Below are 9,798 nucleotides of genomic sequence, written 5' to 3'. Positions count from 1 at the left end.
AACCCACTCACCTGAATGGCTGCTGTCTGCAGGGGTGGAGCAGAGCTCGAGTAGTGGTCCCTGCAGGGCCAGGCCTCAACCCTTAGTGCTGGATGGCAGGGTGTCTGTGGGGCCCCAGGGGAGGCTCCTGGGTGTTGGGGGTGCAGCAGCTATTCACCAACATGTCTTAGTCTTTCAGACGTACATATAAAATACCAGAAATAGGTGGCTTAAATAACAGACACTTATTTTGCACAGTTCTGGAGGCTGGGAAGTCTAAGATCAATTCAGTTCCTGGGGAGGGCCTCTTCCTGGCTTGCGGATGGCTGCCTTTTTGACACGTCCTCCCATGACCTTTCCTCTGTGCTTACACGTGGTCACGGGGGGAAGAGCTCTCTCTCTCTCCTGCTCTTTTCATAAGATCACTATACCATCATGAGGGCCCCGCCCTCATAACCTCATCTAACCCTAATTAGCTTCCAAAGGCTCATCTCCAAACACCAGCAAACTGGGGGTAAGGGCTTCAACAATACACAATCAGACTATAACACAGCAAGGCAGGGGCCCTTCGGGAGTTTAACAACCTTTTAGTAGTTGTATCAGTGTGCGTCTCTTGGATCCCAGCCCTGGGTGAGAATTCTTATTCCTTTTCTTTCAGTTCAAGTCCTGCTTTGTGTGCAGACTTGCTTTCAGTTCTGAGCCATTGCCTAGCTGCTTTCTGCCAAAGCTCTTTACAAAGGACTTAGAGGGGCCAGGCGTGGTGGCTCAGTCTGTAATCCCAGCACTTTGGGAGAAGGAGGCGGGCAGATCACGAGGTCAGGAGATCGAGGCCATCCTGGCTAACACGGTGAAACCCCGTCTCTACTAAAAAATACAAAAAAATTAGCTGGGCATGGTGGCGGGCCCCTGTAGTCCCAGCTTACTCGGGAGGCTGAGGCAGGAGAATGGCGTGAACCCGGGAGGCAGAGATTGCAGTGAGCAGAGATAGTGCCACTGCTCTCCAGCCTGGGTGATACAGCGAGACTCTGTCAAAAAAAAAAAAAAAAAAAAAGAAAGAAAGAAAAAGAAAAAAGAAAGGAAGAAAGGAAGGACTTAGAGGATCTCTCTGCCCTGCAAGCTCCCCTGACCACTGGTTCGATGGGTTCTTTTGCAGCCCACCCCAAAACAGGCCTCATGTGGCCAAACAGGAGCCTTGAGAAGAGCTGCAGCCAAGGAAATTTGGTCAAGTCCAAGTACGTGCCCAGCAAGGGGATCTGCTTAAGCAGAGTCATGAAGTTGATCATCTCCCCTGATGGGGCAGAATGGACATCACCCCCACTGCCTCCCTGCCAGCAGAGAAATGTGGGACAGGCCTGGAAGCAAGAGGTCTCCTCAGATTAGAGGGGAAGCTCTCTCTGCCTGGGGTCAGAGCTGGAGCAGCATGGGTGTAAGGGGTCACAGCCCCATGTGCTGACTCCCACCAGGTGACCCCCATGGCACCTGGGGAAGGAAGCAAAGGGGCCCTGGCCAGGACACCAGCAGCATCCACAGCACCTGCTAATCATTTTTGCTGGAGTAACCTTTTGGGCACTTCTGGTAAAGCAGACACACTCCACAGGTGCTTTTGCAATTGCTCTTTGGAATTTGTTAAAAACACACCAATGTTTTTAAAGATAATTTGGAGTCTGCCTAGTTTAATTTCAGCATAGGGGAAAAATAAGGGAATAGTGACAAAGTTTCTTTGCTTGAGCAAACTTGAGTCAGGCTCCTGAACCTTCTAGGCTCATCTGTGTACTTTCTTGTAAAATCCAATTTGAGCAAGAACCCCACTAAGTCAATTCAGCAAGAACTCCCCTTGTTCCTATCTGACCACTCCCAATATCTGATCAGGGTCCTCATCCTCCACCTTCCCAGGTGATGTCTGGTCACCCTGGCCTTTCTTCAGCAGGTCTCCTGTTAGGTCAGTTTAGCCAGCATCACTCTCACCCCTGGCATTTCCTCTTGGTAATTTTCCATCTTTCAACTCCTACCTGCTCCATGGCTCCAAGTCTCAACTTCTCATGCTGTTTTTAGAATGAGCCTGACTGTGTATTGAGGTCTCTTTTTGCTTATTGCAATAGTCCTGAATAAAATCTGGTTTTACTACTTTATCGTCTAGCTCTGGTTTTTCTTTGCCATAGGTATTCCCTACCTGTAGCCTTGCCACAGCTCTATCATCGTTGCTTTTTAATTCCCTCCAAGAGATGATATCTACATATACTCCCTCTCTATCCTCAGATCAATGTTTTGCATTTCCTAGGAGCTGAATTCCTTTTCTTCCATTGCAGCACTGGCTGGGAGAGAAGGCACAACATGGTCCAGCATACTGAGCCCCAAGTTTGTCCTGCAGCATGATTTGAGACACAGTGTTCGTGCCGCACAGAATTCTGTGAGCCGTCCAATAGCCTTTCATACATTTGTTTTCTGCTTAAACTACAGAGTAGATGCTCTTGTCAGCACCTAAGAACACTCTCTATTACACAGAACTACACCCTAATGACATTTTATCTGTTTACGTGTCCTCTCAGAAAAGCTGTGAGCCCCTTGAAGGCAGGAACTTTATTTGTTTTTAAACATTCAGGGCCTAGTAGATAGGCTTTCAATGAATATTTTTGAATAACAACAAACAAGAGTATGGACTTTGGGAACAGGAGAGCCTACTAGCCAGCGAGCCTGAGCCAATCCTTGATGGCCTCCAATTCTGAGAAGACTCTCTGGGCCCCCTTAGGCTCCCTGTGGAAGAAAGCTTACCCAGTCAATCCTAATAAAAATACTTCTGAGACAGATCTAACAGGACAAAGTGGAGTCTCTCCACTCTTTCAGTAGCTCCCTCACCCCAGGTGCTGTTTGGGGTTCTGACACTGCCATGGCATGGCCAGCAGGATGGCCCCTAGGGCTCCTGGGGCTGCTCTATAAGAGCTTCCCACCCCTGACCTGCAGTCCATGAGGGCAAGGCCAGATCCGGGCACATGCCCACCTGTGTTGTTCTCATGCTCTCAGGGGGTAGAGCTAGTGTGTTGGACTTGGCATGTTTAGGGTCACCTCCCTGAGGGTTGACAACCTGGGCAAAATCAGCATTCCCTTGGCAAGGAATAAAGGGGGAATGGATTTGTGGTCAGCAACCCACATCGTTACCACCGCCAAGCATTCTGCCTGCAACAGCGTGGGGCTGGCCAGGGAAGGCTCCTCAGGGAAGGTGAAAGCTGTGCAGAGTTTTGCAGGATGACTCAGTGCTTATCAGGTAGACAGATAAGGAAGAACATTCCAGGGAGAGGGAGGAATGCTAACAACAGCAGGGGATCTGGTCTGTACTAGACATGCCAAAGGAATGGTGTGTCCATATCAACAGAGGAGGGAGAGACAGAAGAGAAAGAGCTTGTCAGGGCCTGAGTCAGAGCGGGCTCATGCTGTGGGGCTAAGAAGCTCAAACGATTTCCAGAGACAGTGGGGAAGCTTTACAGGGACAGGCAGGGGAGGATCTTAACCCGGCTTTCATAAGCCTCTGGCTTGAGTATGGAAGGTGAGTCTGGGACAGGGAGCCCAGTGCCGAAGTGTTGCAACACTATAGGGAGACATACAGACCAATTCCCTCCCACCTAACAGCTCTGTGCTTTGGGGTCCTGGGTTAGTTTCCCGGGAGAAGGCTGGCCTTGGCTACCTCTGTCCTTGACCAAGGACATCGTTTTAAATATTTGTGATGTGTCCTAGGCCACTGCATCTCTGTCCCTGTAGTGAAGAGAAGATACTGATTCCTAAGCTCCTACTCTGAGAACACAAATATCTGCAATACCTCGGTAAGCCCTAGGCCTGAGTGTGAGGTTGCAGGCACTTCCATGGCCCCATGCAGGTGTCCATGTTCCCTCGTGGTATTTGGCCAAGGGGGGCCCTGTGTGATGCCCTAGCGCGGTGACTACCCGTGTTCCTGGCCCATGGGCATCTTCCACGGAATGCTGGGCTTAGCCTGGGGATTCATGCGGGCGCATCTCTGTGATCTGCTCTGGAGCAGGATGTACATCAGGTCTCTCAGACCTGAGTCCCTGGTGCCTGGCGCTCAGCCTTGACTGAAGTGCTCGGCCCACCCTGCTGGGCCAGCCAGCTCCTGCTCAGGTCCACAGCCCTGTAACCACGGCTTCCTCCCCAGGACTCAGGAATTCTCCCACTCCGGAATGCCTTGCTGCTGGGGTGACCAGGTCTTCACTTGTGAAACAGGAGTCAGCCACCTCAGCCCTGCGCCTGGCCTGGTGGAACATGGGTCACCGCCCCAACCTGGGGCAGCCGCCCCATCCCAACGCAGTTGCTGCCGCTCTCCATGCCTCCCTGTGCCCAGCTAACCGGGGGACATGTCCCCTGGGAAAACCTGTGTACCCAGGCTGCCTTTGGTTTCAGCCCCTACTCCTCTTCCCGGGCTGCCTTTGCTCCCCGGACGACCCCTTTCCCCGGGCTGTGTTCACATCGGCTGGGAAGGGTCCCTTGCAGACAGATCTTGGACGAGGTCGCGTCCCCCCTCGTGACCAGCAAACTCCTAAAAGCGGCCCTTGCCCCAGAGCCCCTGTAGCCTCCAACCCGCAGTCAGGAGGCAGCGCCGTCTCAGCGCCGCTTAGTGGCGCCAGGCGTGCCTGGAAATCCGCTTTCGCAGCGCCCCCTGGTAGCCGCCTCCGCCCGCAGAAAGGCGTTCCCTGGACAGAGAAGCGGGCGCGCGGGGGCGGGCGCGCGGGGGCGGGCGCGCGGGGGCGGGCGCGCGGGGGCGGGCGCGCGGGGGCGGGCGCGCGGGGGCGGGCGCGCGGGGGCGGGCGCGCGGGGGCGGGCGCGCGGGGCCTTGCCGGAGAACCTGACTCTCCGCAGCAGCAATGGAAGCCGGAGTGACGCGTTCTGTTGAACACCAGTTTTCTGGAGCGCTGTGTGTTCTCACAGCTGAGCAGTCTGTTTCTCCAATCAGGTTTCAAAGCCACTTCAACTGCACTGGCCCCTGTGGGTCACTGCTGCACCGCCCTGGCCCGTGTGGGTCCCTGAGGAGCGACCTGCCGGGGCCACCTGGCTGGACGAAAAAGACACACCTTGGACTTAAGCCGTGAGAAAAAAAAAAACTTCATCAGTAAGAAACAAGTCAATAGACAAGTAAAAGACTAGGAGAAAATATGCATAAAACATAAAAAAGTGACTTGATTCCTGATTCTGGAGTATTTAAGAATTCCTATAACTCAACAAAAAGTTCAGTTTTTTAAAATGAGCAAAAGGCTTGGGTAAACTATTCACAAAGGAACGTAGACAAATGCCAGTACACACATGAGAAGCGCATACGCATCCACAAACTTCAAACAAGCCCACCTCATGTATTTCTAGCGAGTAAGGAAAAGAACGCAAACACTTTTGAAAATTGTTTGGTTGTTTCTTGTAAATTTAAACAAATACCCTATTATATTATCCAGCGAGTCCATCCTTAGGTTTTTATCCAAGGATAAAGAGGTGAAAACTCATATCTAACAAATAGACTTATAAAAAGATGAAAATAGAAGCTTTATTCATAAAAGACAAAAACTAGAAATAACCCAAATATTCATTCACAGGAGAATGAATAAACAGACTAGGTTGAATACATACAGTGGAATGTTAGCAGACAATAAAAAGAAAATGAACTATTGATACCCCCTACTGCACAGCAGAAGCTCTGAATAGTGTTCCTGAATGAAATAAGTCAGGTATGAAAGAATAAACATTGTATGATTCCATTTATATGAAAATGAATCTGTGATTTAAAAATCAGACTAGTATTAGGTTGGTGCAAAAGTAATTGCGCTTTTTGCCTTTTTTTTTTTAATAGTTGCTTTGGGGTTTATGGATGGAGTGGCATGGTAGAGGTTAGCTGAAGGGGGCATGAAATAACTTTTTGGGGGTGCTAGAGTGTTCTAAATCTTACAGTGGGGGAGGGACAGGAGTGCAGACATTTGACAAAACACATTGAATTGTGAAATTTAAGATTTTTGAATTTCTTTGTATGTAAATTACCTGCCAATAAAAACATGACGGATAGAGCAGTTATGAGCATTTGTGTGTAGGTTTTTGTGCAAACTTAAATTATAATTTCTCTGATAAAAGCCCAGGAATGTGATTGTTGAGTAATATGGTAAGTGCATGTTTTTTGAGAAACTGTCAATCTATTTTTGGGAGTGGCTGTGTGTATCATGTTATATTCCCACAAGCAAGGGATGAGAAATTTGGTTTCTCTGCATCCTTGCTAGCATTTGGTTTTATCATTATATTTTTATTTCAACTGCTCAAATAAGTGTGCAGTGATTTCTCATGATCTCAATTTGCATTTCCCCAAAGGCCAATGATGTTAAATATATTTCCACATGCTGATTTGACTCGGCCATGAAATGTCTCTTCATGTCTGTTGCCCAATTTCTTATTAGATTTTTTTTTTACTGTTGAGTTTTGAGAGCTCTTTATGCATTGTAAATGTGAGTCCTTTGTCAGATACGCAGTTTGCAAATATTTTCTCCCCTCCATAGCTTGTCCTTTCATCATCTTAACAGAATATTTTGCAGAGGCAAAGTTTTTAATGTTGATGAAGTCCAATTTATCAATTCTTTCTTTAATGAATCATACTTGGGTGCCATGCCTATGAACTCATCCTCAACTCCTAGGTCCAGATGATTTTCTCCTGTGTCTTCCTATCAGAGCCAGAAACTAGAAAAGAACCAAAATGTCCCTCACTAAGTGAATGCTTAAACTAAGTGACACATCTATGCCAATATTCAGCAATAAAAAGAAACAAATTATTCATGCAAATAACTAAATGGATGGATCTCAAGAGCATTAGGCTAAGTGAAAAAAACCAATCTCAAAAAGTCACATACTGTACGATTTCACTTGTATAACATTCTTCCAGGGGCAAAATTATAAACAGTGAAAACAGATTAGTGCTTGGCAGGCGTTAGAGGCAGTGGTGGGGAAGTGTGACTACAAAGAGGTAGCAGGAGAGATCTTGGGATGATGGGATAGTTTTGTGTCTTGGTGGTTACAGGAATTTACACATGTGATACAGTGTAATAGAAGAACACACATTGTGCTAATGTCAGTTTCCTTGTTTTGATATTGTTCTGTAGAATGTAAAATGTAAACAGTGGAGAAACTGGGTGAAGGATATTGGGACCCCTTCACAAATTCTTGTCAATCTACGATTATTTGAAAATTTAAAAGTCTAAAGGCTCTGGGCAGGGCCTCTCTCTCTCTCTCTCTCTCTCTCTCTCTGTGTGTGTGTGTGTGTGTGTGTGTGCACGTATGTTTTCTATTTTACATTTCAAGCAGATGGCCAGGCCCTTGGTATTGCACAGGTGCTTGCAGTGTGTATTAGCCAGGGTTATCCAGAGAAATAGAACCAACAGGCTATAATATACAGGTATATGCAAGAGGAGATTTATTATAGGAATTGGCTCATGTGGTTATGGAGACTGAGAAGTCCCACGGTTTGCTATCTGCAAGCTAGAGAAACAAGAATGTCAGTGGTGTGACTCAGTCTGAGTCTGAAGGCCCAAGAATTACAGGGTTGGGGGGTGGGGCAATGGTGAAAGTCCAAATGCTATGACCTGAAAGTTAGTGTCCCCTAAAGATTCATATGTTGAAATCTTAACCCCCAAGGGATGGTATGAGAAAGTGCGGGTATGGGGAGGTGATTAGGTCACCAGGGTGGAGCCTCATGGATGGAATTAGTGCCTTTATAAAAGAGGTCCCAGAGGGCTGCCTCACCCCTTCCACCATGGGAGGACACAGAAGACATTATTGGCCAAAAGATGCTAACAATGAACCAGAGAGCTGACTCTCACCAGAAACTCAATCTGCCTTGATATGGACTTCCCAGCCTCCAGAACTGTTTAAAATAAATTCCTGTTGTTTAAAAATTATACAGTTTGCAGTAGTTTCTTTAGAGCAGCCCAAATGGACTAAGACACAGTGGGAACAGTGGCCTGAAGTGAAACTCTCTTCCATCTTGTGTTAAGATGGAAACTCCTGAGAGGTGACGCTCAGTGTCTCTGAATGAGAGAGTGGGCAGGGAGGTAGAGAAGGCAGAGGTCAGGGGGTTAGAGATGTAGCTTGCACCTCACTGGACCCCCAAGGGGTGTCTAGATGGTGCCAGGCCCAGGGACCCAGCCTCACCATGGCCCCGGACTGAAGGACCCATGCAGGCTGGACAGTGGGTGATTGGGGAAACCAAGAGGACTGCTGACCAGGGGGCTTCTGGACACAAGACTTTGACCCAGCCCTGAAGAAGGAGGAGCCCTTCAGGGGTATGTGAAAAATCTCTCTAACTATCAAGAATTCCATTTTGAAATTATGAATCTTTTAGATGAACCACAAACCTTGCAAAAATTTCACAGACCACTTGAGAATGTGGCCCCAGCTTGGGGTGTTCACTTCCTCTATCAGCTGGAGAATTTCCATGGAAAGTATAGGAAAGCCTGCCTTAGAGTCCATATGGGAGATCCCAGCCTGAGCCTGGCTACAGGCTGTGCAGAGGCAGGACCCAAGAGGAGACCAGAAGGACAGGGCTGTAGTGACTGTAGGTTGCTGGCTCATGATCACAAGGGCAGCCAGGCCTCAGCAGGACCAGACATTGGAAAGCCCACAGGACCCCTGCTTGGGGTCTCCTTCAGGTTTCCCTGCTCCCTGGGCTATGCGGCTTCAGCTCTGCCCCTTCCCTCCCTGTGCACCTGCTCCCTTCTCCCCACCTCTGCCTCTCTGTGTACTTGGCTGCTAGTAGCCCTGCAGTCTGCGGTTGCTCATCCTCTGTTCAGATGACCCCATGGCCACGTTGCTGGGGAGAGATTCTGATCCCATAGTCTGGGTCAAGCTGTCCATGCCTGATCTGACCACCAAGGTCATACCATACAATCAGGGCTGCTGCTGGACCCAGCACGGGGTATGGAGAAGTTTGAGGGTGTGGCTGTGGGCAGAGCAGGTGTCCCCAAAGTTGTCTCCAGCAAGTGGAGGAGCCTGTTCATCTGTCTCCCCATGAGTGGCCCCTGTCACCTTGCTTCCTTTACTCCTGCTCCAGATGCTTCCACAAAGCTGAGCCACATGAGAAAGCAAGCATCCCTCTGCCACCCTCACTGCCTTAGCACCGCCCCTTCCATCAGATCCCATTCCTGCCTGCTGCCTGCAGCCTACCTGGTGAGCTCATGCCAGCTCAGAGACTAGGGCTGGGCCTGGGAAGAGGTAGTGAGGGAGTCCCATGAGGGAGTCCCATGCCTTATGTGCAGGAAGCATGGGTCTGGGCTGTTAACAGCAAAGCCATTGTATTAGTCCACTAGGTAGCCAAAACAAATTCCCACACACTGGGTGACAAAAAAACAGACATTTTTTTCTCAGAATTCTGCAGGCTGCAAGTCCAAGGTCAAGGTGTGGGGAGGGTTGTTTTCCTCTGAATCTCATGGAGCCAGGTTTTGCTGATGGCCGCCTTCCTCCTGTGTCCTCCCATGCTTTTCCCTCTGTGCATGTCTGTTTCTTAAACTGTTCCTATAAGGACAACAGTTGTACTGGATTAGGGCCCACCCTAATGACCTTGTTTAATTTAACCCTTACAAATCCTCTCCAACCACAGTACAGCTGCATTCTGAGGAACCGGGGGTTAGGACTTTAGTACATAAATTTGGGGAGGACACAATTCAGTGCATGCCTGTCTTTATCAGCAGCACTGCCCTCTCTAAGTGGTAATTTCTAAAAGACAATGGGGCTCTGGGGAAAGACTCCAACATGTTTTGAAGCCAAAAGGCCCCAGTTCCAGCTGGACTGCATCTTTATGGG

The sequence above is a fragment of the Gorilla gorilla genome, chromosome 8, assembly GCF_029281585.2.
Source record: "Gorilla gorilla gorilla isolate KB3781 chromosome 8, NHGRI_mGorGor1-v2.1_pri, whole genome shotgun sequence".
NCBI classification, from domain to species: domain Eukaryota; kingdom Metazoa; phylum Chordata; class Mammalia; order Primates; family Hominidae; genus Gorilla; species Gorilla gorilla.
Note: the sequence above shows the minus strand (reverse complement) of the source record.